The sequence below is a fragment of the Sarcophilus harrisii genome, chromosome 2 (genome assembly GCF_902635505.1).
Source record: "Sarcophilus harrisii chromosome 2, mSarHar1.11, whole genome shotgun sequence".
In the NCBI taxonomy this organism is placed as follows: domain Eukaryota; kingdom Metazoa; phylum Chordata; class Mammalia; order Dasyuromorphia; family Dasyuridae; genus Sarcophilus; species Sarcophilus harrisii.
The window spans coordinates 515,000,742-515,028,600 of NC_045427.1; positions in this window are offsets into that span (position 1 = coordinate 515,000,742).

A 27,859-nucleotide genomic window follows, 5' to 3' on the forward strand; every position below is an offset into this window, starting at 1 on the left:
TGGTATCTATGGTTTGACCTTTATGATTTATATTTTAATCTCAAGGGGTGAATAGTTTAGACTTGAATGGGTATGAAGGAATAGGAAAATCAACAGGAGGAAAAGAACAACAAAGAGCAAAGGTGTAGAAAAGTAAAAGATAAAAATTGGAAAGTCTGGTCTGGGCCAGACTTTGGAGGGCCTTGAGCACCAGGCTGGGGAGTTTGGACTTTTTCCTACAAACAGTAGGGAATAGAGAAGTGGCAGAATGAAATCACTGATTTTGGAACACAAAAAGTATTCATGTCCTTGAAGATAGTAATGGGGATAGAGCAGATTTCCCTGAAGTCATGACCCTTTTCCTGCAGAGAGGCAGCAGGTTGTAAGAGGCTTCAGAGCTACCCCATGGGATCCATACCTTTGACTCACTGAGATTCTCTCTTGGCAAAAGCTTTAGGTTTCCTCCTTGTTTATGAAGCAGGGCATGATGGTAGCATCCGTTTTCTACCTGCCAGGGATGCTGTGAGGATTAATGAGGTCATGTTTATAAAGCACTTTGAGCTCCTCAGAAGAAGGGCTCTGCAGAAATACAAGTGGGCTATAATTACTACCACTGTAATTAATGAGTCCAAACTTCTTAGAGAATATAAAGCATTTAATAATAATAAAAATGGGACAAAAACCCCACTGTGCTTGAACTTGACTTTTTAAAAAAAGTGCTCTTTGGTAAGGTGTCAGATGATATTATATTTATTTTTTCAATTCCAGATCTGGAAATTATGTACACCTAAATATTGAGGAGAGTTATTTTCTATATTTTTGTTTTTGAAAGAGTGCTTGGTTAGAATCAGAGGTTCACAAAGCTTGAACTAGAAAGGTGTTTAGAGGTCATCTAGTCATATCAGTCATTACATATGAGCCTTGAGAAGTTTAGGAACTTGCCCAGAGTCACATAAACATGTATATATAAGCATGTGTGTGTATAATCCTGGACAAGTCACTTAACCCTGTCTGCCTCAGTTTCGTCATCTGTCAAATAAACTGGAGAAGGAAATGGCAAACCACTCCAGTAAATTTGCCAAGAAAACCCCAAATGGATTCATGATGAGAAGAGACACTACTGAATGTGTGTATATGTATATATACAGATATGGATATTACACATGTGTGTACACATCTATATACATACTCATATAAATGTATGTGTATGTGTGTGTGTATATACATCTCTTTCTCTCTGTCTCTGTTTCTGTCTCTATCTGTAGCTCTTGTCCAGAGCCAAAGTCTTTATAGCTTATAAGGTCTGTCAGATCTTATGTTCCACTGGCCTTGTATTTTTAGCATTTGATAATTTTGAGTCATCTTTATGCCATGATGAAGAATTGGAAACAACTTTAGAGGAGGAAAAATTATCCTTGAAAAGATTTACTATGAAAAGATCCATAAATGGAGGAAGGAGGAGGACAGGAGAATACACCTTTTGATTCCCTGTAGTAATATTGCATAAAACTGTTTGAGGGTAGAGACTGTCCATTTTTAAAAATATCTATTCATCAATCAACAAACACTTATTAAACACTTGCTACATATATCAGATACCATACTAACCACTGGATATAGAAAGAAAAAGAAAAAACACTTTTCACCCTCAGTAACTTACATTTTAAAAAATAATAGCTTTTTATTTTCAAAATGCATGCAAAGATAGTTTTTAACATTCACTCTTGCAAAATCTTGTGTTCCAAATTTTTCTCCCTCCTTCCCCCCTATCATTCTTCCCTAGACAGCAAGTAATCCAATAAATGTTAAACATGTGTAGTTCATTTATAAATATTTTCATAACTATCATGCTGCACAAGAAAAATCAGATGAAAAAGGAAAAAATGAGAAAAAAAAAAGCAAGCGAACAGCAACAAAAAAGGTGAACATACTATGTTGTGATTCACACTCAGTTCCCGCAGTTCTTTCTCTGGGTGCAGAGGGTTCTCCATCACAAGACCATTGGAACTGGCTTGACTCACTTCTATGTTGAAAAGAGCCACGTCCATCAGAATTGATCATCACATCATCTTCTTGTTGCTGTGTACAATGTACTTTTGATTCTACTGCTGATTGTTTCTTATAGAACAATAATGTTCATAACATTCATATGCTATAACTTATTCAGCCATTCCCCAATTAAGGGGCATCCACTCAGTTTCCAATTCTCTGCTATTATAAAAAGAGCTTAATAGCTTACATTCTAATGAGAGGAATGATGTGTACATGAATAGATCAAGTAGTCAATTAACATATATTAAGTACCTAGTATGTTCCAGGCATTGTGTTATGTGCTAGGGATACAAATATGAAAAGGGAAGATAGAATCTATCTTCAAGAAGTTTATAATCTAGTGGGGGAAGATGATACAAAAAGAATCTGAGAAAGAGGAGAGAGAAGGTTCAAGTATGGGACATTATCATGATGGAGTCCATTCCAAAACTATAGCTGGTAGGAAATAAAGAAGTAGCTGACGTGGGAGCCTTTTTTATATGAAGAATTTGGGAGGACTCTACCCTCTTTCTGTATATATTTATATTTACAGAGCTGATAGGAGGTAACCATAGAAGGCACAGTTCTAGTAATTAGAGGGAACAGAAGAAGATTCCTATTGAAGTGACATTGCATCCTTGGCACAATAAACATTGCACAAATGACTATTGAGCTCTATATTTATTGATTGTCAACTGAAAATCTACTTGAAACCTTTGCTTATTAAATTAGTTTTTAAAATGTTATGATCTCCCCAAGGAGATAAGAAAAGTCCTCTCTACTCCAAAATATTTGTTATGGCACTTTTTGGTAGACTTTTATGGTAGCAAGGAACTAGAAACAAAGCAGTTGCCCTTTGATTGGAGAAAGCGAAAGAAATCATGGTACGTGAATGTAATAAAGTACTATTATGTCATAAGAAGTGACTAACAAGAAGAAGAATTCAGGGATGCATGGGGAAATTTATATGAACTGATGTAGAGTGAAGCAAGTAGAACTGGGAAGATAAATAGATAAATAAGATAGAGATATAATAGAGATGGATGGATAGATATAGATAGATATGATATTGATAGATATAAATATGATTTAGATGGATGGATAGATAGATGGTAACTAAAACAATGCAAGTGGAAAAAACTCAACAATAACAAAACCAAAATTATATAATGTGTAAGTATAATGATCAAGTTTGGTCAGGAAGAAGAAAGAAGAAAATGTACCTCCCTTGCAAGAGTCTAGGGAATGAAGGTGGGAGGCATTGTGGGTATAGAATGTTATCTATTTTGTCAGGCTCAGTTGATATCTTTGTTAGTTTGTTAGTTTTGCTTGACTGCTCTGTCTCCATCTCTCTCTTTTTATTTTTTGTTTCAAGGGATGGTTCTTTGGATTGAGGAGGGACTTAGAGGTATATTTGGAAAGAAAGGAGATGTAAAAATGAGATATCATTAAATGTGTTTTGAAAATGCTAACTCCTCTAGGAAAGGACCTAGTCTAATAAGTGACATTACTGTCCTTCGTAGTTAATGGTGGGGACTTAAGGTATTGCCTAAGAATGCTATTCTCTAGTTCCTCCTAATACTCTAACTTAACTTCCCTCAATTGCTTGAAGATGACTAGTGGTGTTCCATTTGGAGGGAATGGTAGATACAGAAAATTATCCTTTCCTTGAGCATTGAAAAAAAAATAACAACAAATAACCAGAATATGCCATTCCATACCCTTATGAGTGGTTTTCACAAAGAAATAGAATTATGTAGAGCAATAAAGCAAAATAATTAAATTCTAAAATATGTACTGCATATTGAAGCAAATGAAAACTAAGGGCAAAGGCCAATCACCTGGTAAAGGAGGAACACTGCTGACTTCAAAACCTGTTTTCTTTCTACTGCATGAATGCAGGGTCTCTATAATACTGTAATCAGAACCTTCCTATCCAAGTTTTCATGAGTGAATCAGAAACCATTGCTATTTCAATTCCAGTCTCCAAATAGTAATAGCTAACACTTATAAAGCACTCTAAAGTTTGCAAAGCACTTTATACATGTTATCTCATCTAATCTTCCCAATAATCCTGGGATTTAGGTGCTAATGATTATCCCCATTTTAATAGAAAAGGAAACTGAGAGAATTTACCTAAGGTTGGACAGGTAGCAAATGTCTGAGGCTGGATTTGAACTGAGGTCTACCTACCTCTGTAGAGAGTCCAAGGCTCTATGGATTGTTCCACTGGACTGATTGCATTTTACTGAATGAATTATTTTCTGAAAATCCCAGATTCCTAGACTTGTAGAGCTGGAAGATACCTCAGAATTCATTACAGGCAAATGCTTTCATTTTATGGGATGGTAAACTTTGAGGCTCAGAATGTTTAAGAAATTTGTGTGATTAAACTGTAAGTTAGTCATAGGGATATCAGGAAGGCACAGTGAGAGGAACTCTGGCATCAAAACTTGGGTTCAAACTCTGACTTTTTTGTCCATTGCTCGTATGACTCATTTCTATTCTGGTGGACCTTGGTTTCCTTTTATGTGAAATAAGCAGGGAGCTGCCCCAGTCATTTGCAGAGTTGTGGGGCAAAGGAATCTAACATTACATATCATTCAGATCTTTTTGATATATTGGTTAATTTTGTTGACTTTTCACATTTTAAAAATTCTTTTTCTATACAGGAGGGGGAGAGGGGAAGATTTGAGAAGACATCTGGGCTATATAAAGACAAAAGATATTCATAGAATTTCTAGCTTTAAAATAATGTAGTGAGGGGATGGACTAGATGATGTCTAAGGTCTTTTCTGTTCTCAATTCCATGATATTTTTTATTATTGTTATAATAACTTTTTTATTGATAGAATCCATGCCAGGGTAATTTTTTTTTACAACATTATCCCTTGCACTCACTTCTGTTCCGATTTTTCCCCTCTTTCCCTCCACCCCCTCCCCTAGATGGCAAGCAGTCCTATATATGTTGAATATGTCGCAGTATATCCTAGATACAATATATGTGTGCAGAACCAAACAGTTCTCTTGTTACACAGGGAGAATTGTCAATCCCATGATCTTGTGAAATATGACCAGAACAAAATTTGGCTAACTCCCAATCCAGTGCTTTTTCCACTGGAATATGTTAACTCTCTTGTTCCTACCCCCAGGAGGTTCTAGAGTACACTCTAGCTCAAGTCTAGGGTGATTGGTCCAGCAGTGTTTGAAGCCGGGAACCCCAAAATGTCAACACCATTAATCCATCTGGTCTTCCCCATGTTGGTTTTCTAAGCTGACTTCACCTTCCCTTCTCACTTCCTGAACATGATTCACAAAGCATGATTCCTGGTATTTGACTGAGGTGTGATTCAGTCCTAACTAGTATTTCACCTTCTGTTTATAAAGAATGAGAATTATAGGGACTTCAATAGCCCTTTATCCCAAACCTCTCCTCAGAAGAATTCTACAACAAAGCCAGTGAATAGCCATCTGCTAGAAGATCTTCCCTGAGAGAACCCATCCTACTTATCAATTGCTTTGGTTGTTAGGCAGTTTTCCTCATGTCAAGCTCAGATTGTCCTTGCTGCCAATTTCATCCATTGTTCTTGGTTCTGTTGTCTTTGGCCAAAGAGAAAAGTTGAATCTCTCATTCTCATGGCAGTCTTTCAAGATAGCTGTCAAGTCCTCCCTGATTCTATTCTTTAATTTAAACAGCCTCACTTCCAATAACTAATTCTTTTATTTGTTTGTTTGTTTGTTTGTTTTTCCCTTGAGAATTCATTCTTATATTCAGTATTCATTCATTCATTCAGTATCCATTCAGTATAGTCGATGGAATAGCATATTTGAATCAGGAAAACTTGAATCTGAATACAGCCTTACAAACTGTGACCTTTGATAAATCATTTGTCTCAGTTTCATCATCCATAAAATGGGATTAATAATAGCATCTACCTCCCAGAATTGTCTTGAGAAGTAAATGAGATGATTGTAAAAATTTATCACAGTACCTGGAAAATAGTAAATACTATATAATAAGTGTTAGATATTTTTATTATAATCCAATTTTTGAGCATGTCTAATTTGCCTTATCTCGAATTTGTTTCATCCCTATCATGTTGATGGGGGTAGTTACCTTTGACATTTCTGGATTCCGATTCCATCATTTAATACGTCAATTCTGATTGTTTCTTCAGAAAGAGTCTGGGGGAATTATTGTACTGTGACAGCAAAATGCTTCAAAGTTTGGAAACATAGTTCACTCTTTTTTAAAAAGATAAGTTTATTCAAGGCAAAAAAAAAAATAGTCCTGGTTGCAGGGTGTATGAATCTGAGTTAATTCATCTTCAGCTGCTACAGAAGGGAGAACTTGAATGAAACTGATTGCTTACAGAGCACAGACTGATGTTGTAGAACAGGGGTCCTCAAACTTTTTAAATAGGGGGCCAGTTCACTGTCCCTCAGACTGTTGGAGGGTCGGACTATAGTAAGAACAAAAACTTTGTTTTGTGGGCCTTTAAATAAAGAAACTTCATAGCCCTGGGTGAGAGGGATAAACATCCTCAGCTGCCACATCTGGCCTAAGGGCCGTAGTCCTTGCCAGGCCTGGGGAAGGTTTATGTCATACTCAGAAGGAGGGCCCAAGCAGCTTTAATATTATAAGCAGGTTCCCTTATCCTCAGTTTAGTGAAAAAAAAACCCCAGCACTTTCAGTTTTTGTTCAGTTGTGTCTGACTCTTTATGATCCCAATAGGGTTTTCTTGGTAAAGATACAGAGTAATTCACCATTTCCTTCTCCAGTTCATTTTATAGATGAGAAAACTGAGGCTAATGGGATTAATTGACTTGTTCAGGATTACACAGCTAGTGAGTGTCTGAGGTTAGATTTGAATTCAAGAAGATTCTTGACTCTAGAGATGGTGTTCTCCCCACTGGGCCATGTAGCTGACTCGTCTGAGATTCCTAGTTCTTGTCCCAACTCTGCTTGTGACTAGTATTATGATCTTGGGTTTTCCTCTCCTAGACATTAATTTGTCATCTGTGAAATGACAGGAATGGCTTAGATTATTTCTAACATTTTTTAGCTCTCATACTCTAGGATTCAAGGATTTCAAAGACCATAAGATCTCTTTTAGATGGTTGATTTTGAGAGGATAAGATTTGATGATATTGTCATCTTCAATAATAGTGTGATTTCTAAGACTGAAATATTGTAAAAGCTGGAATTTGGTGTTAAATGGCAAGAATTAGAAAATAAAATCAGGGTTGAATTTCTGTAACTCTTTTAGATTGGTGCATGGGAAAAATCTGAAAGATTCACTCAAAAAATCAGAGTTCTTTTTATTTATTTAGTTTTTTCTAAGGCAAATGGGGTTAAGTGACTTGCACAGGGTCACCCAGCTAGGAAGTGTTAAGTGTCTGTGATCAGATTTGAACTTGGGTCCTCATGACTTCAGGGGTGGTGCTCTATCCACTGGGCCACCTAGCTGTCCCAATCATAGAGTTATTTGAGTCCAATCCCGTAATTTCTCTCTCTCTCTCTCTCTTTTGAGCTTGACTCTTCTTATCTCATTCAGCCCATATATTCAGTAGACACTGATAGGCCCAATCCTATTTCTAATTAACATGGTAACTTTTACTTGCTTCATTTTTCAACCTGGGTTGGTTAGTGTCTCCTCAGGCAGCCTGGTAGTCCTCCACTCCTGGGGATTTCTTTCTTTCTTTTCTCTCTCTCTCTCTCTCTCTCTCTCTCTCTCTCTCTCTCTCTCTCTGCCTCTCTCCTTCCTCCTCCTTTTCCTTTCTTCTTTCCTTCCTTCCTTCCTTCCTTCCTTCCTTCCTTCCTTCCTTCCTTCCTGCTTTCCTTTATTTCTTTATTTCCTTTATTTCTCATTTACATCTAAGATTTCTGAGTCACCGAAATTTCAATTTTAATGTTTAAAATCATTTGGAATCATTTCTTGATATAATTTGAAATAGTGTTCTCACATGATTGAGTCAACTTCTTAGGTTCAACAGTAGTTCTTATAATCATCTTGTTTTACAGATAAGAAAACTGAAGCCTAGAGAGTTTAAATGACTCACCTTGGGTCACACAACTAGTAAGTATCAGAGGAAGAATTAAAATCCAAATCTTTCTGAATTTAAGTCTAGAATTCTAGCCTTTAGGCCATTCTGCCTTTCTAGCTGGCTAGGTCAGGAAAAAAGGGGTAAGTGTAAATTTTTTTTTTAGTAACAATGCCTTTGTCTCACAGATTTATGGATGACTCCTTGTTGGTGAAAAAAAATCAAAAATCACCCAACAACTGCACCTTTCTTTTGGCAAAGAGTCAGAGTTGGTTGAAATATGTAGCTAAGCCTCTAATGATCTCCCCTCAACAAAATGTTTTCTTTTTGCTCAGTCAGAAGCCAAGGAGATAATTATATCATGTTAACCTGGTGAGACCAAATACACTCTACCCCGTGGGCAAAGAAGTTAGGGAAATTGATGCAAGTCTAACTCTTTGGTTCCTATGCTGCTTGTAAGATTGGAAATTCTTCCATAACACAAGGTGTTAAAATAATTAAAAATCTTTAATTCATTATTTTTATCAACTCTCAGTGCCTGAAACCTACTATGGGCTTAGTACTCTACTCATTGTGGGCTTTGGAGGGTACGAAGATGGATAAAGTCTAAGGGACCTCATTTTCCAAAAGGGGAAATAGATAATTAGACTCTAAACAATATAATGTCTCTCACCCAGTGATACTATCACTGTACCTATACCCTCAAAAGATTAAAGACAGAGGAAAATGACGAATCAATACAAAAATATTTGTAGTTTCACTTTTTATTGTAGTAAAAAACTGGGGGAGGGGGAAAGTAGGTTCCCTTTATTTGGGTGATAGCTGAACAAATTGTGGTATATAAAAGCAAATGAACATTATTATTCCATAAGGAAGGACAAACATGAGGATTTGATGAAACCTGAGAAGATGTATGTGGACTGATTCTGAGTAGATTAAACTGAATCAGAAGAATAATTTGCATGATGATCACAGCTATGTAAAGAAAAACAATATTGAAAGACTTCAAAACCTGATTAACACAATGACCAATTACATGGATGCAGAATGAGACAAACATCTTCAGACACAGCCAATGCTTTGATTTATCTTGCATAAATACATATATCTATATCTATATATCTAATAAGTGTTACAGATCAGCTATATCTATATAAGCATAGATATAGATATATAAAGTGTTATAGGCTATATATATATATATATATTATATATATATATATATCTAATAAATGTTATGGGCCAGATTTGAATTTAACAAGTTGAGTCTTTGTGACTCCAGACACTGAGTCATCTTTATGCAAAGCAGATGCCCTTCAATTAGGGAATGGCTAAACAAATTTTTGTACATTGTTAGAATGGAATATCATTGTGCTGAAAGAAATGATAAAACATAAGGTCTACATGAATTGATTAAGAGTGAAGTAAGCAGTGCTAAGAAAACAGTATATTGAACAGCAATATAAATGGAAAGAACAGCAGTAAGACAATTAAGAGTGAATATTACAAGGAATAAGCATGGCCCCAAAGAAAAATGAAAAGATACCTCTTCTTGCAGAGGTGGAAAACCCACCGATGAGGACTATTGCATATGTTTTCTGACTTTTTCAACTTATTTCTTGGTTTTGCTTCTCTCTTTCCCCTTCTTCCTCTTTTTATTTCTCTTTTTAAAAAGTATGCTTTATTACATGGGATTGCTTTCTGGGAAGGGGGGAGGAAGAAGGATAGTGGAAAAATTTAAACAATATAAAAACAAAAGATAGCAAAATTTTCTTTGAAAAAAGTTTATGGCATCCTATGCAAGCCTATTTTTTGTTTCTTTTAGTATGCAGAAATAATGGTTAAGTTTGCAATTAAAAAAAAAAGAAAAGAAAGAAAGAAAAAGGACTAGCTCTGGATTCTAATTTTGACTCTTTTATTATCTTATTATACTTAGGATATCATACTCCTCTGAGCCTCAGTTTACTGATCCATAAAATGAAAGCAGATTTAAACCATTCATTTGTGCAGCAGAGACAAAGTTTAAAAATTAGGGAAGCCAAAGCCTAAATTCCCAGGATGGGTAATGGTTCCTACTGAGAATAGTTGCCTGCAGAAGCTGACCCGCCAACCTATTGATAATCTCACCAGCTTTTAATCACTGGAAAATGAAAAAGCCATTGCTATTTAATTTATCTGTCTTTTCAATCCCTTCATAAAAATCTTTTAGAAAAAAAAAAAAAAAGATCTAAAGTCCTCACTTCACACCATGGGGGGAAAAACATTAAGGAATTATCATGTAGCCTTAAACCCTATGTATGCAAATCTACTCATTTGAATAACTTCCAATTTACATGCTGCATAGATTATATATTCAAATAACAGACTGTATATATAGATATGTTCCATTCCCCTTCACCCCCGTCTTCCTGTTACAGGCTTAACTTTGAGTCGTCTGCTATTCCTCTGGGTCCTTGAGTCTTTCTAGCAAAGACAGTATAAAAGCATAATTGAGGAATGTGGATAAAGAACTCAAATTCATAGAATAATGGGATTCAGAGCCAGTAGAGTCTGCTGAGGTTACCTGATTAAGGTCCATATAGGTTATCCTCTATGGATAGGGTCTAGTCTTGGGGGAGGGGGTCTAGATTTGCTTATTGATTAGTCATTTATACCTCTGTTTCCATTTTGAGAAGGGGAAATGCCATGAGAATCTTTGCATTTTTATTGCAGATTGTACTTTTAGAAGTACATTCACCCCTCTTCCACAAATGAGAAAGAACCTACTCCATCTGATAGATTAAAAAAAAAACAACTTAAAAAAAGAATAGTAGTAGTGTAAGGATGACCCTATAGTAGGACCTAGAGAAGACTCCCATTAACATCCTAGTAAAGTTATAAAAATGCACCAGAAGGAATCATGATTTTTAAAAAATCAAAGAAAAAGAATCTATACGTTCCTTCAATCAGATCAGAATGCAGGAAGACTGTCGGAAACTGGCAAGGGATCTGACTAGAGACAAGTCAGGGGAGGCAGAAGACAGCAATACTAACCCACAGCAGGATCCTGGGTCAGGAAGGAGCCCAGGCTGCCAGTCCCAGTGCCAGAGCAGAAAACGGGGCCAGATCAGTACCCACCCAGCCACAAAACCTCGCCAGTGGCTGGAACCACATCAGAAAGAAGGGGGTTTTGCTGAAGGACACCATCTTATTAGGCAATTTCAGAGTAACAACAATGAATGGCGTATAGATTTAGGGATTGTAGAGACAGACATTCAGAGAATGAGAGGGAGAGTGAGAGAGAAGAGACAGAGAGAGGGAGAGAGACAGAGAAACACAAAGAGACAGAGGGATTTAGAGAGAATGAGAGGCAGACAGACAGACAGAAACAGACACAGAATGAGCGAGACAGAGACAGACTCAGAGAGAGACAGAGAGTCAGGCTACTAAGAGATGGAATAAGAACAGGAATCCACACAGAGAACAGAGACTTTTCTTAGCCACCAAATCCATAAACAAGAAAGACCACCCTACTTTACATGAAACGATGAAAGGACCAGACTATGATGTAACATAAAAGATATCCTCTGGAAACTGAGGTTAGAGAAGTAAGAAAATACCAAACACAATAAAGAAATACTATGGATTGAGAGAGTAGCAAGAAGTAAGCCTAGAAAAGAGTAATACTCCTCCTCCCAAAGAAGTTAAAATAAAGCTTCTGAGAATGGCTCACTTAAAAAGACTACAATACTTGAACTAGAATGCTATGAGAGTTCCTGAAAGGAATAAAAACAGAGAATTAAAAAGTAGTTTTAAATGAAACTGGTTCCACAGAGTAAAAAATGGGAAGGAAAACTAATATCTTAGAAAAAAATCTAATAGAAAACAATGTGTTCAGGAAATAATGAACATTAAAACAATATCAAGACTGAAAAAGAAAATATAGATATATTCTATAGAACAGTTGATCTAGAAGACAAGTTAAGGAAAGATAAACTCGTCAGGCTTTGTGAAAATTGTGATTTAAAAAAATAGCCTGCACTCCATATTTCAGGAAATCATGAATCAAAATTTCCCAGATCTATTATCTACATAAAAATAAGAAGAATGCATAGAGAATGCTCAAAATAAAAACTCCCAGGAATGTCATAGCCAAAATTAAGTTTCCTGGTCAGAGGGGAACTCCAGTTTGGAAACCAGATTTTAAAAAAATCTGTCTTGATCAGCTTCTTTACTTCCTCTGAAGTTCTTACAGTTGTGGCCCACTCATTTGTATCTCTTGAGATAAGTCAGGTTCTGCTGGAAAAGCAGCTTTATTATTATGGTCTTTATTATTATTATTTTAGTTCAATTCTATAATTCTATAATATTCAAGTCTGCCTGGACTAGGGAAGGATTCACCTGCAGTCTTTTGCTTTACTGTTATGATCAATAACTTTAGCCCTCAGTGCTCCCTCTTGGAGTTCCATGTCCCCTCACTTCCCACACATATGGTCAATAGGAAATATAAAACTTGGCAGAGTAAGAAGCCTCTACCCTGAGATAAGAGCTTACCAACCCTCTACATACTAATGTCATTCTCGTTGACTCTTTGATTTCCTGAGCTAACTATGGACTTTTACTGACCATCCCCATCTGTGGTACCTGACTAGTTCTTGCCTTGCTAGAACTACAGTATTTGTGGGATCTTCTCACTCAGCTGAGTCCTTACCTCTCCTGGGCAATCATTTTTTGCTGACAATCCGGGATCATATGTGATAGCAAAAAATTCACCTGTCCCCTTACATGGAGCTCTTATTGAGGCATTAAAGCAGGGAAGTAGTAGAGAAGACATTGATCTTGCCATCAAAAGACCTGGATTCAAATGCCACTTATTCTATTTACTATCTTTTTCATTTAATTTCTCAGAATCAGTTACCCTTATTTATATAATAAGGAGATTGAATTAGATGATCTCTATTCTCTTCTAATTCAGGTTATGTTATACAGTTCACAGAAATCCCACTATCCTTCCTTTGTGTATAATGTTAACTTCCTTGTTCTGTTTGGATATTAGATGGGGAAATGAGAAGAACTCAAGACAGAGAAATGGCCATATGCATGCAATGAGCAAGCAGTTGGAATGGAAGGGCACAATTTGAGGAGCACTAGAACATTTCCTTCTCCTCTGTCCCTCCCTATTGGTTTGTGCCACTGTTTAAAACCAGATTAAAATATAACTGGAAAGTATTTAACAAAATAAATAAAAATATAATAAAACATAGAGAGTATTACTTTTCTTTTTTTTTTATAATAACTTTTTATTGACAGAACCTATGCCAGGGTAATTTTTTTACAACATTATCCCTTGCACTCACTTCTGGTCCGATTTTTCCCCTCCTTCCCTCCATCCCCTCCCCCAGATGGCAAGCAGTCTTATACACATTAAATAGGTTACAGTAGATCTTGGATACAATATATGTGTGCAGAACCCAACAGTTCTCTTGTTGCACAGGGAGAATTGGATTCAGAAGGTAGAAATAACTCAGGAAGAAAAACAAAAATGCAAGCAGTTTACACTCATTTCCCAGTGTTCTTTCTTTGGGTGTAGCTGCTTCTGTCCATCCTTGATCAATTGAAAATGAGTTAGATCTTCTCTTTGTTGAAGAAATCCATTTCCATCAGAATACATCCTCATACAGTATCATTGTTGAGGTATATAATGATCTCCTGGTTCTGCTCATTTCACTTAGCATCACTTCATGTAAGTCTTGCCAATTGAGCGTATTACTTTTCAAAACTAAGCTAATATTCAGCCAGTAAGGATCCCTATGTATGGATTAGCGATTCCCATTTCTATTTGAACTTGACTTTACTAAATAAGACTACTTTGCCTAAAACTTATAGGTTATTAAAATCATAGATATAGAGCTGAAAGGGACCTTTGAAACCATCTAATTCAACCTTTCATTTTACAGATGAAGCCAGATATCCAAGGAGATAGTAAGTGATTTGTCCAAGATAAAACTATAGTAAGCATCATAGACAAATACCAAGATTCAGAGATTCTGGGAGACCCCAAAGTCAGCTTCACTATTAAACACTCTCCCCCCCGCCATGCACATTTCATAAATAAACATGGCTATTGGTGAGGAATTCCCCAAAGAAACTTTGGAAATCAGAGTTTGTGTTTCTATTAAGGAGCATGGTATGCAAATATGGCAGCTGTTGAAGCCCATAAATAGGAAAGGAGAGGTATTTGATAGCTGTGTGAGATGCTCAAGTGCAGTCTAGACAAAAATAGTTAAATCAGTTTGGGTCTGGAATTCAATACTGGTGTAACTTGTTAATGCTATAGCCCTATTTCTGAAAAGTTATCTTTGGTTCATAGGACCACAGATTTAATTTTAGATTGGACAGCCAGTTTGAAATGACCAATAGGAAATTTGTGATGTGGGACATGGAACTCAAAGGGGATTCTAGGGCTGGACATTTGCACCCATGGGCCATGGGCATAGAAATGATGGTGGAAGCTGATGAGGTTATCAAGAAAAGAAGGAAGGCATAGGAAATTGCCTTTGGGAACCCCCTTCCTTAATCTAGAGGGTATCAAAGGGTCCCCTTCCAGGGAATCTAAATTAGACTATAATATAAATAACAGGGGATTAGGAATTGGGAGACCAGAGTTCTTCTGCCTCTATTAGCTTGGTGATTATAGGCAAGACACAGGTCCCATTTAGTCCTCTCTATGTTTGTTCTCATGTTAAAATGGTTAGACCAGATGATCCCTAAGGATTTTGTCTAGTTTGAAAATTCTATGGACTTATAGCTCTACAGCCTGAAGCTAGTATCTGCACATTCATTTATCTACCCACAGCATGAAAGCCAAACTATATGTAGGGGGGGGGGCGGGGAGACAGAGACAGAGAGACAAAGAAAAGGGACAGAGAGGCAAAGAGAAAGGGGAGACATAGAGAGACACAGAGAGAAAGACAGACATTTAGAGACAGAGACTGAGGTCCAGAGACTGGCCAAAAAATATAGGAAACAAAAAAATCTCATGAAGGACATTGATTCCATAGGAAAGAATCTATTTTTCGGGGCGTGGGAATGGAATGAGGGGAGGCCTATTGATTTTTCACTAAGGTACCCACTCTAGTAGATTTTTCCTTCCTTATATCCAAATGTGGAGTTTCCAAATTTCTTTTTAAAAAAAGTTGTATTGATGCCCATGATTTCTTAGCATTAGTTAAGTGTTAGTTATATTTGTTGTTTCTTGCCCATCTTGCCCTTCCCTTTGGAGAAAAGGTCTAGATGCATGAGATCATATGATTATAATGATCATCGATCTAATTCTGAAAAGGACTGTAGCGGTCATCAGTCCATCTCTCTAATTTGTTATAGGAGACAATTACTATCTGGATAGATTGTGTGACGTTGGTCCAGTTACTTTACTTGGGTTTCAATTTTCTTAGCTACCAAATGAAGGAATGCATTCAGAAGCTTGTAAAATTCCTTTCTGTACTGATTCTGTGATCCCATTTTAGAGATGGAAAAATCACAACCTCGCTGTGCCTCAGTTTCCCCATCTATAAGAGGTTCCCCATCTACAGAGAGGTAAAGTGATTTTTTTCCAAGTTCATACCAGGTAAGTGTTTGGAGCAGAATCTGACCTTAGTTCTTTCTGGCTTCAGTATCCACTGCACCAAGAGCCAATACACCTTCTAAAAGTGGCTCTATAACTCAGGATGAATCCCCAGAGGGATATGATTTTAAAGGGAAGATTCTGGAGTTATAGAAACTTTCCCAGCTAGATCATTAATGCATGAAAGGGTAACCTTGTGGTTGTTAGCTAACAGAAAGCCCTTCACACACTCACTCGAGTGACTTTCTGTCTTTCACAGTCAAAAGGCTAAGTCCAAACAACATCCTTAAAATACCACCCCAGGCGTGCCAGACCCATTCCAGTGTGGGAGGCAAGGCTGAGTCACTCGGCATTATTAATTCCTTTATCTCACACCAGTGACATCCCTGTGCCCTTTTCTTCTCTGTCACAGCACTGAGCCTTCACTTGCAGAGATAACAGGCCACTGGAGTATGATTGTGTTTTGCAGCACTTCCATTTGACTTTTCTGATCAGAAGTCAAGGAAGCTTGCTGCTGAAATTTTGGGCTGCTCTGTGATGCTTCTTGGGTTGCTCCTGTCCCCAGATAACAGTAGATTTAACCCCTCCTCCCTTCTGTACTCCTCTGAAAAATCCTTGCCCCAGCTTGTTTCAGAAATGGTACTCACCCCTTGCCATATTCTCCATCACTCCACAGGCCCTCATAAAGGTTCCTCCACTGCTAATCATTTCTTATTGTTCTATATGATTTTAGACCATTAGTAAATTACTTCATAAACCCCAATCTTCTTTTCACTCAGAGACCTGGTTAGAAAATGTGTTCCCACTTTTGTATCTACACGGCACCTAGTACAACTTAGATTTAGCCCAGAATGGGGAGCACATTAGACTAAAAAGATCAATGATTACTTTCTAACAAGGTCACCTTGGGAAAAGCTGATCATTCCTAGGATCCTTTCCAGCTCAAAATCCTATAAAGCCTTGCTTCATTGAGTTGACATCTCTACCCTTGTGTTAGAACTGGAAATATTTTCAGTATTGAAATGTTGTGAGTCATTTTCTCTTGGTTCTTCTATCTGTCTGATTGCTTCTTTTTAATCTTCCTCACTGGGTGTACGTACATTCAAGTCAGAGCTACAAATTGTGGGTGCCCCCAGGTTGTCTCCTATGCAGGGATCTCCCAGATCTTTATCTCTAGCTTCAACTTCTCTCCTTAGCTCATCACCAAATTCCTCTTGGACATTTCTGGCTGGATATTTTATAGCAATCCTAAATCCAACATGCTCTAAACCAAACTCATTAACTTTCTTCCCAAATCCTTCCCTCTTCCCTCCATCCCTATGTCTTTCAAGGGTACCACCATCTTCCCAGTCATCCAAGCTCATAACCTTGATGTAATCCTTGATTGTTTATGAGGTGAATGTAAACTCACCTCATATCTAACTCATTGTCACGTCTTGTCATTTCTATCTTCACAACACTTCTTATTTATATCCTATGAGAGAGTGGGGGAGAAGATCACATAGCTACTATCCTTCTGGTGATGAACCCCTCATCATCTGTATTATTGCTTGGTTGTTACTCAATTAGTAAATGTATGAAGTTGGATTTGAACTCAGGTCTTCCTGACTCTAATCTCAGAGCTCTGTCCACTGAGTCAGCTAGCTGCTTGATTATTTCTAGAGCCTTTTAAGTGACTTCCTTCATGTCTCTCCCCATTCTACTCCATCTTTAACTAAGCTGAAAAAGTGGTCTTCTTAAAGGGCAGATCATGTCAATCCATCTCTAATCAATAAACTTCAGTGGCTCCCTATTACCCCAGGATCAAATATAAAACCCTCTGTTTAGTTTTGGAAGCCTTTCATAATCTGGTTCCCTTCTACCCAGTCTACTATCTAATAAGCCTTCTTGCCATTCTTAGCCAATGTCACTCCATCTCCCCTGGCCATGTCTTTTCACTGTACCTGCCATGTGGTCCCTCCTGTTTGTCCCCTGGCTTTCCTGTGCTCTTCTAAGACTTGGTGCAAATCCTTCCCTTGAAGAAAGTTTCTCTCTTCCAGTTCCTTTCCTGAGTGCCTTTTTTGAGATTACCTTCTATTTATGCTGCATATAGCTTATATATTCAGGGATTTCCCCATTGTTTCCCTCACTAGACAGTGAGCTTCTTGAGGGTAAGCACTGCATTTTTCCCCTTCTTTGTGTCACCAGCACTTAGCATCTTGCCTACCATAGAGTGAGGGCTTCAGAAATGCTTGTTGACTAACTCTAAATTGAAAATATCACCTATAAAGAATGCTTTCCACTTATAAGATTTAGATTTCTGGGTGTCTTTCTGATTTTTCCCTCCTGGAATATGGTGACAAGTCTCAGGTTATTATTCGTTGGCAGAAAAGTTGATAAGGATCTGAATTTGAATCTTGACTCTTTTGCTTATTACATGAATGATTTTGGTTGAATAATTTTATCTCTCTCGGCGTCAGTTTCTTCATGTGTAAGATGAACAAGATGGTCTAAATGACTCTTTGGGTCTTATCAAGGTCTAAATCTATGAGCCCGGGAGGAGCAGTAGAAAGAGGTCAAGTTATGTTCGATGGCCGAGGGCGTAGGGAGCAGAAGTCAGAGATCTGGTTTTTCTATGGATGGAACATCAGGAGATGCGGCAAGAGAACTTTATGGGACAGTTTGGTGCCTTTTTGAAATAGATGAAATTCTTTCACATGGTTAGCCATCCAGTCTGCTTAGACTTAGGGTCAGTGGTTGCTGTTTTTATTGTTTTTTTAGAGGGAGGTAATGTTGTCTCAGGTGCTATTATGAGGGTAACACACTCATTTGGGGGATGAGGAAAAAAATATCTAAGTTTTGCAGTCATTTTGAATGTCAGCTCTGGCTTAAACGGGCAAGAACAAAAGCTCCCTCACTTGTAACATTCCTTCCATCCTCTCCAAGCCCATCCATATGGGCTGGGCAAGATTTCCAGGGACGGGAATAACCAGAGCTAATTAACCTCAGGAAACCTGCTCATTTGCCAGAGATATGGGGAAGACTCTCCCAAGCTCTGAAGTCTGGTTCCCCCAGGCACCCTCCCCTGGAGTCCCCAGTCAATGATGAAAATTCTAGGGCCTACATTATAGGGGAAGAATACAGGAGTGGGGATCAGGCCTGGAGAGCCTTTCCCTACTCTGGTCCACTCTAGCTTTAATGTACAGAAAGTAATTAAAGCAAGAGACAAATTCATCATCAGTCAGTTTAATTCAAAGAGCAGTCCCACTCGCTTCCTCCAGGATAGCTAACGGTGATGTACAGATCCATCATAAAAACCTGCATTAAAAATTAGTCAAAGCTTGGAGTACATCACGGAGGACCAGATGGTTGATGCTCTGAAGTGTTTCAGGAGCCTCGTTGTATTATACATGACTGCCTTACACTGCAGACCGGAGCTGGGACTGCCATTCAACACGCCCCATACAGCATCACAGGCGCTGCTGATTTCTTTTTTTAATTGGCATGGGTGATTTTGGATGGGGGGCTGCGCAGTGGGGAGCCAGGGGCCTCCTTCTCAAGCTGGGCTTTGGCATGAGGGTGGCAGGGGGGAAATGCAGATGAATGCTATCTTCAACGCAGCATCTGACCCTACCTTCCAGCCCCAAGTGATCAGGAAGGTTCAGTTCCTAAACATCCAAACCTTTATTTCTCCTCCAATCAGATTCTAGTCTTAGTCAAATGAGTAAAGTTTGTTTTCAGCTCTCAGAACTGTCCCAATGTGAATACTTTATTGTCCTCCCTCCTACCATAACGTGATAGTACCTTCTGTCTCTCCCACCCCTATTTTCTTTTTCCTTCTTTCCTGAAGCAGCCCATTGGTCTCCCGTTACTTATTCTTGCCCTTCACTAAATCTGTTCTCAGATTCCTCATTCACTGAAGGGTGTCAGTGACTGAGAACAGCTTAAAATATCTTCTACTTCTTATGAATATTTGCATTTTCACCAAGTCAAAGCATTAAGTTAGAGGGATAAAATTCAAATTTGGGAACCATGGAGTTCTTAAATTTTTCTGAAAGTCATCACTCTTCAGTGCATGAATAAAATAGCATTTTGTAAATTTCCTACTATGTACCAAGATTTGGTGATACAAACACACACACACATTAAAAAACCCCACAAAAAAACATAATACAAAGACAATATTTTTTCTTTAATGCCTCCTAATGAGAGATCACACACAAAACCGGAAGGAGCGTGACAACCTGTGAGGGGCATTTTGGTCTCGAAAGCTAAAAGAATGATTAGGATGGAGTATCAAGAATTCTACCAGCACTCACAAGATCTCTGAAAAACTTTTTATCATACAGCTTTCTAAGGAGTTCTGCAATTTGTGTAATATAAGCCCAGGAGATTTCTGCTGCCTGATAATTATAATCCCTTATAATTATATCCCTTTCCATACTTTTCAAAGACTTTTACAACCTTTCTCTCATTTAATCTTCATAATAAGTCAGGAGTTCTGACTCTTATTTTACAGAGAAGGAAAATATATTCAAGCTTCAGAGATGTTAATTGACTTGCTCAGGGTCAAAAAGACAGTTATTGTTCAGTCCTAACTTTGTCTCTTGACCTCACTTTGGGCTTTTCTTGACAAAGATACTGGAGGGGTTTGCCATGTCCTTCTCCAGCTCATTTTACCAATGAGGAAGCTGAGGCAAACAGGATCAAGTGATTTGCCCAAGATCATACAGTTAGTAAGGGTCTGACACCAGATTTGAACTCATGAAGATGAATCTTCCTGTCTCCAAGCCTGGCACTCCATCCACCTCAGTAGCTGACTCACTTGAATTTGGAACTCAGATTGCTTGAATCCCCTTCCTCCCCCAACCCTAATCAATGCTCTTTCCATTTTTGTCTTGTTGCCTAATGTGAGAGCTGCCTAAATGACACAGCAGATAAGAGCACTTTACAGTGGTGATGTGGGGTATCAGGAAGACCTGTGTTCAATTTCTCCCTCTGACACTTGTTAGCTTTGTCGCTCTATGCAAGGACATTAATCTCTCTCAGATCCAATTTCCTTATCTGTGGCTGAATTGAGATGCCCTCTAAGGTCATTTCTACAATCCTATGAAGGTTGTTATCGACATTTAAGAGGAATCCAATAGACACAGATAATAGCAGAGTGCTTTATTCCAAACAATAAGCGGTGAATTTATTGTTCATGAATAATAACCACAAATGGCCTGAAAACTCCATGGGATGAGCCAGTCATCTGGCCGTTCATACAGAGCTGGGAGCAAGAAGCACGTAACTGTCGAGGCTGTTGTTTGGCGGCGCCGTTCTTGTATCCTGTTTAGCAATGACAGATCCGAATGACCGAATGAATAATGATGGCTATTTATCATTACAGTAATGCCTCATTTATCCAGCATCAGGAAATGAGATGTTCCATGCAAGTGAATTCTCCAGGTAGCAAAGACTTTTCACTCTAAGGATTAAAACTTTAAGGAAATAAAATTTAACTATTTTGGATGGAAATCTACTTGAAATATATCATACATGCACTAAAACACACACACACACAGATACTGCCTTAGTAAACAAAGGATTTTGTTGTTATTCAGTCATTTCAGTTTTCTTGGCAGATACTGGAGTAGTTCGCCATTGCTTCAGCTCATTTTACTGATGAAGAAACTAAGGCAAACAGGGTGAAGGGACTTGGCCAGGGTCCTACAGCTACACTATATTACAGATAGGCTTCAAACTCAGGTCTTTCCTTCTAATTCCAACTTAATACTCTATTCGCTATATCACAATTCTTGATTGTGAATTCTTATGCCCATAGTCAGAGATGCTTAAGATTTTATTTAGGTATTGTAAAGCTATTTGCCCCTAGATTGAATGTCCTCAAACTGCTGTGACTCCTTTTTATGTTTTTTTTATTTATTTATTTTTCCCCTGAGGCAGTTGGGGTTAGGTGACTTGCCCAGGGTCACACAGCTAGAAAGTGTTAAGTGTCTGAGGTCAGATTTGAATTCAGGTCCTCCTGACTTCATGGCTGGGGCTCTATCCCCTGCACTTCCTAGCTGCCCCTAGTGACCTTTTTTTATTGCTCTATTAGGCTGACCCCTTTCCCCCACCCTCCAATCCAGTGCTCTTTTTGCTTAATGTAAGAACTGTCCATGAAAGCCAACAGTCATAGCAGATAGAGCAATGGGCTTGGAGTCAAGAAAGGCCTCTGACAAATATTAGTTTAGTGGCTCTGGGCAAAGTAATTTGCTTCACTCAGCCTGAATTTCCTTATCTGTAAAATGAGACTGTTGACCTGGCCGGCTCTCTAAGGCCATACCCTATGAAGGGTAAAGGGAATCCCAGACATAAATAAGAATAGAGTGTTATTCTTCTCATTGCTGTCATTGAGTAGGCTTTTAGGGATGAACTCTATTTCTAATTTACTGCCTCCAATCTGCTTTTGTCTTGGAAATAAGATTGTTTGTTCAAATTATGTACAAAATAAAGGTCAATACGCCACTGAATGCTAGATACTCTATGGGTCTCCAAGAAGGCAGCATGATGTTCTGGACAGAACACTGCATTTGGAATTCGGGACATTGGTCTGAGCTTGCTGTGTTACCAAAGACAAATCACATGATCTCTCAGTTTCCTTTTTTTTTTTTTTTTTTAAATGAAATGGAGATATTTATCCTTGTAGAATTAGTGCATTATAGCATTTACAATAGTAAAGTAGACTCAGGAACAAAGGGAATATCAATAATTTGGAGTCATTTAGTATAGAGGAGCCTCTCTGGCTGTGATGATTACACAAGATAATCAATGTACCTAGAGGATTGCTGTTGGTGCTGGGTTCCAGTCCTACCTCTGACATTTACTAGCTGTGTGACCTCTGTAGGCCTTAGTTTTTCTCATCTGTAAAATGGGAGCACCAGCGTATCTACTTCATAGGTGGATTATGAAGCTTAGATGAAATCATATGTGCTTACAAATTATTAAGAACTTCATGAATGTCAATGATCATTACTTGAACAAAATTTTTATTAATTAATCAACAAGCACCAATTAAGCATTATTGAGTGATACAGTAGAGAGGGACTCAATCTTGAAGGCAGTAAAACTTGAGATTGGTCCTATGTCTGACATATCATAGCAGTATAAACCTATGGCAAGTCACTCAGCTACAGATCCCAGCCCCTATCCCTATTATTCTGCACTAGATCCTCGGCTAGGTTCTGGAGAAAAGCAAGATCTGCCTTGGCTTTGGGGAGTTTACAATCCACCAGGGAGACAATCTGGAGAGGTACAAAGTAGATACAAGGTGATTTGGGGTTGGGGAGAAGCACTAGCAATGGGGGAGTAGGAAAGGCCTCATGTAAAAGGTAGCACTTAAGCTGAGCCTGGAAAGGAACTAGAGGTTCCAGAGGAACTAGAGGAGGGGAGCGCAGAAGATGGTGTGTCACATTTGAGGAAATGTAAGAAAGGCAAAGGAGTTGAATTAGTAATATGTGATAAAGCTAGAAAAATAGGCTGGGCTGGGTTGTGAAGAATTTTAAATACCAAATTACTTTTAGTAATTCTAAAGGTAATAGGGAGCTACTGCAATTTATTGAGTAGGAGAGAGATATGGTCAGATTTTTGCCTTTGGAAAATCACTGTGAGAGCCCTGGAGAGAAACTTGGGCAGCTTAGACCAGGTGGGAGATCATGAGGGGCCTGAACTAAGACTATGTCATTTTATCCTTGCATCTAGTAGAATGCCTGACACAGAGTCTTTCCTTAATGGTTGCTGATTCACATAGTAGATCTTTGTTGATCGATTGGTTGCTGTGCGAACAGAGACAAGAGATTAGATATGAAAGATATTAAGGGGGAAGATGTTATTTAAAACTTAGAAAACATGAATTGTTATTATTAGGAGAAAAGAACTCACATTTTAGAACACTTAATTTGTGATAGCTGCTTTGGCGTGTCAAAGCACCCCACTCTTAAGACCAATGTACAATGCCTTAGTGTACACTTAGTACAGTATGGGGCATGTAGTAGGTTCTTAATAAATGTTTAGTTGGTATTTAAATAAAATAAAATAAAATTTAAATAAATAAAATTGAATTAAATAATAAATTTAAAAATCGAAATAAATAAATAAATACATATACCACATTTCTCACATTCACAAAAACCTGATATAGTTTAAATATATGGTTTAAAGTTAATAAGACCATTAAAAATCACTTACATTTGTGTTTTCAATTGGTCTTTTGAAACAAACATGTTGACCATTTGTTTCCCTAGTCATGTGCTTCATTAAATCATAACATGTCAGAGTTGGATTTTAAGAGAACATCTAGACTAGTAGCCTCCTTCTGCAGATGAAGAAACTGAGTCCTAAGCAGGAGAAGTAGCTTATCTAAAGTTACACATGGAACAAGCAGTTGAGTCTTCAGTGGAGTCCAGGTGTCTGGTTTCTGGTATGGAGCTCCTTGTCCCAGAATAGACTATCCGAGACTACCAGATTGCAAACTCTTCAAGGATAGAAGGGTTTACCTTCTCAGCATCCCTGCTAGTGACCTCTGAAGATCAATGCCTCATAACATACTTGTGGTTTAAGAAAGTGTTCCCAGTAGTCTTTTGAATTTAAATATAGATACAAATTACAGGAAGTTAAAAATAGCCTTTCATCTTCAATCTGGTAAACTGGACTTCTCCAAAATTCACTCAACATAGAGGCCAAGTTGGGTTGGAAGCCCCAAAGCTATTAAGTCTTTAACACTTTCCATTATAACATCGCCTTCCCTCAAAACCTCCTTCTTTCATATCTTAGGTAGGATGGTTAACCAAAGCCTCCTATTCTTACCTAAAATGTGAAGTCAGGGCCTGCTGACTTCCCAGAGCCAGTGCAGCACAGTGGAAATAACCTGAAATTAGAATCAGGGGAACTAAGTTCAAATCCCAGCTGTTTCCTGAGTCTCGGGCAAGTTGGTTAATTTCTTTGGGCTTAGTTTCCTCAATCTGTAAAATCTGATGGGAGGGTAGAAACAGAAAATGGTTGAGCTAAATGACCTCTGGGGCTTTTTTAGTCCTAAATCTATGGTTCAGTTCTATGAGTTTTATGTGAGGGAATAAATATCTTAGGCCAGGTAGAAAGAACCATAAAATCTCTCAAGCTGTAAAGGAATTTAAACATCATAGATTTAGAACTACAAGGAATATTTTTTTTTAAATTTTAATTAAAGCTTCTTTTCCCCAAAAATATAGATAGATAATTTGCAACATTCACCCTTGCAAAACCTTATATTCCAAATTTTTTCCTTCCCTTCCCCCACCCCGTCTCTTAGAGGCAAATAATCCAATATATGTTAAACATGTGCAATTCTTCTATATATATTTCCACAATTATGCTGAACAAGAAAAATCAGATCAGAAAGAAAAAAATGAGAAAGAAATCAAAATGCAAGCAAACAACAACAAAAAGATCAAAATACTATGTTGTGCTTTTACTCAGTCCTCACAGTCTTCTCTCTGGGTACAGATGGCTCTCTCCATCACAAGACCATTGGAACTGGCCTGAATCATCTCATTGTTGAAAAGAGCCACAGCCATCAGAATTGATCATCACATAATCAATCAGTTTCTTCATCTGTGTACAATGATCTCCTGGTTCTACTCCCTTCACTCAGCATCAGTTCATGTAAGTCTCTCCAGGGTTTTCTGAAATCATCCTGCTGGTCATTTCTTACAGAACAATAATATTCCATAACATTCAAATAACATAACTTACTCAGCCATTCTCCAACTGACGGGCATCCCCTCCGTTTCCAGTTTCTGGTCATTACAAAGAGGGCTGACACAAACATTTTTGCACATGTGGGTCCCTTTCCCTCCTTTAAGATCTCTTTGGGATATAAGCCCAGTAGAAGCACTGCTGGACCAAAGGGTATGAAATTTGATCGCTGTTTGGGCATAGTTCCAACCACAAAGAATCTTACTGTCATCTAACCCAAACTCTCTTATTTTACAAATGAAGAAACTGAGGCCCAAAGAGAGGAAGTAGTTTGTCCACGGTCACCCAGGAGAATTTGTAATTGAGCAGTGATTAAAACCCAGGTGATCTGAATGTAAATTCTGTGCTCTTGCTACTGCCCGGCATTTTTCTAACATTTCATTTCTACAAATCTGTTCTGGGGATTGACCCTGGCATTCTTGTTCCCAAGACAAATGGGTTCCGGGGTTCTCTTGTCTTTCTATTTGTCTTGGATAGTGAAAATTTTTCTACCTCTGGGAAACCCACATGAAATACTGTCAGACTGTAAGTCTAACATGCTGCCAAAATTTCTGTAATTGTGGGATCAAGGGGCAGAAACCACCAGGTTCCCACCTCTAGACTAATGGACTAGTGGAGAGGTTTAACAGAATTCTAAAGGACACAATTAAAATTAGGTGACTTCTGAGGTCCCTTCCAAGTCTGTGATTCTTGAAAATATTGTGTCAGCAATTACCACTGTGACTGAGATAATAAATTCCCCTACTACTTTCTGCTTAAAGGGAAATCCCACAAGTTTCCACTAGGTTTTCTCCCTTTTAGATGGTATTTGAGAGCAAAGACTGGATTGCAAGTATTTTATGCTAAAGAATGTTGCAAAAATAGTGATCGGACAGAGAAACCTGGAAGTAACAGAGTGCCTAGATAAAGGGGGCTTCCAGGTGGGGTTGGACATTCTGGGAATCAGGCATTATACCCAAATGCCCTCTTGTATCTAAGGACCTATTAGGAAACCACCCAGAGGTCTCTCTCCCTTGCCAGGGAACATTAAGTGGGTATTTGAGCAGGGGATGAAATTGTGGGTTATAGGCTGGGACTTTTAGAGTCTTGAGCACTCATCACAGGAAGAGATCTGACTCAAAGGTTACCAAAGATTCCTTTCTACCTCTCAGTCACTTTTGTCAAGGAAGAAAGTGATCTGATAATATTTATTCACAAAACTAAGTTTCCCTCATCTTCCTTCTATGAAGGATCTGCATTTTCAGAATAGGACTAATGAGGGAAGAGTAATATTTAACAAAATAACTAGGGGAAAAATAGTCATCTTCAAGAATGGGGCTGTAAGAGAAATACAAATTAAGACAACTCTGAGATACCACTACACACCTCTCAGATTGGCTAAGATGACAGGAAAAAATAATGATGAATGTTGGAGGGGATATGGGAAAACTGGGACACTGATACATTGTTGGTGGAGCTGTGAACGAATCCAACCATTCTGGAGAGCAATCTGGAATTATGCCCAAAAAGTTATCAAACTGTGCATACCCTTTGACCCAGCAGTGCTACTACTGGGCTTATTCCCCAAGGAGATACTAAAGAAGGGAAAGGAACCTGTATGTGCCAAAATGTTTGTGACAGCCCTGTTTGTAGTGGCTAGAAAATGGAAAATGAATGGATGCCCTTCAATTAGAGAATGGTTGGGTAAATTGTGGTATATGAATGTTATGGAATATTATTGTTCTGTAAGAAATGACCAGCAAGATGAATACGGAGAGGACTGGCGAGACTTACATGCACTAATGCTGAGTGAAATGAGCAGAACCAGGAGATCATTATGTACTTCAACAACAGATACTGTATGAGAATGTATTCTGATGGAAGTGGATTTCTTTGACAAAGAGAAGATCTAACTCAGTTTCAATTGATCAATGATGGACAGAAGCAGCTACACCCTAAGAAAGAACACTGGGAAATGAATGTAAACTGTTTGTATTTTTGTTTTTCTTCCTGGGTTATTTTTACCTTCTGAATCCAATTCTTCCTGTGCAACAAGAGAACTGTTCGGTTCTGCACACATATACTGTATCTAGGATATACTGTGACATATTTAACATATATATAGGACTGCTTGCCATCTAGGGGAGGGGGTGGAGGGAAGGAGGGGAAAGTCGAAACAGAAGTGCAAGGGATAATGTTGTAAAAAATTACCCAGGCATGGGTTCTGGCAATAAAAAGTTATTATAATAATAATAAAAAAAGAATGGGGCTATAAGATGTAAGGGGGAATTACATTTATTCTGGTTGACCACATAATAGATTTGGGAGCAATGGAATGAAGGTATAATAAGGAGGTAGATTTAGAATTCTTAGCTTCCTTCAAAGATCTACTATAATACCATCCCTTATACCAAGTCTTTCCTTATCCACATTGCCTGGAAAATGACTCCTTTGTATTCCTTTCAT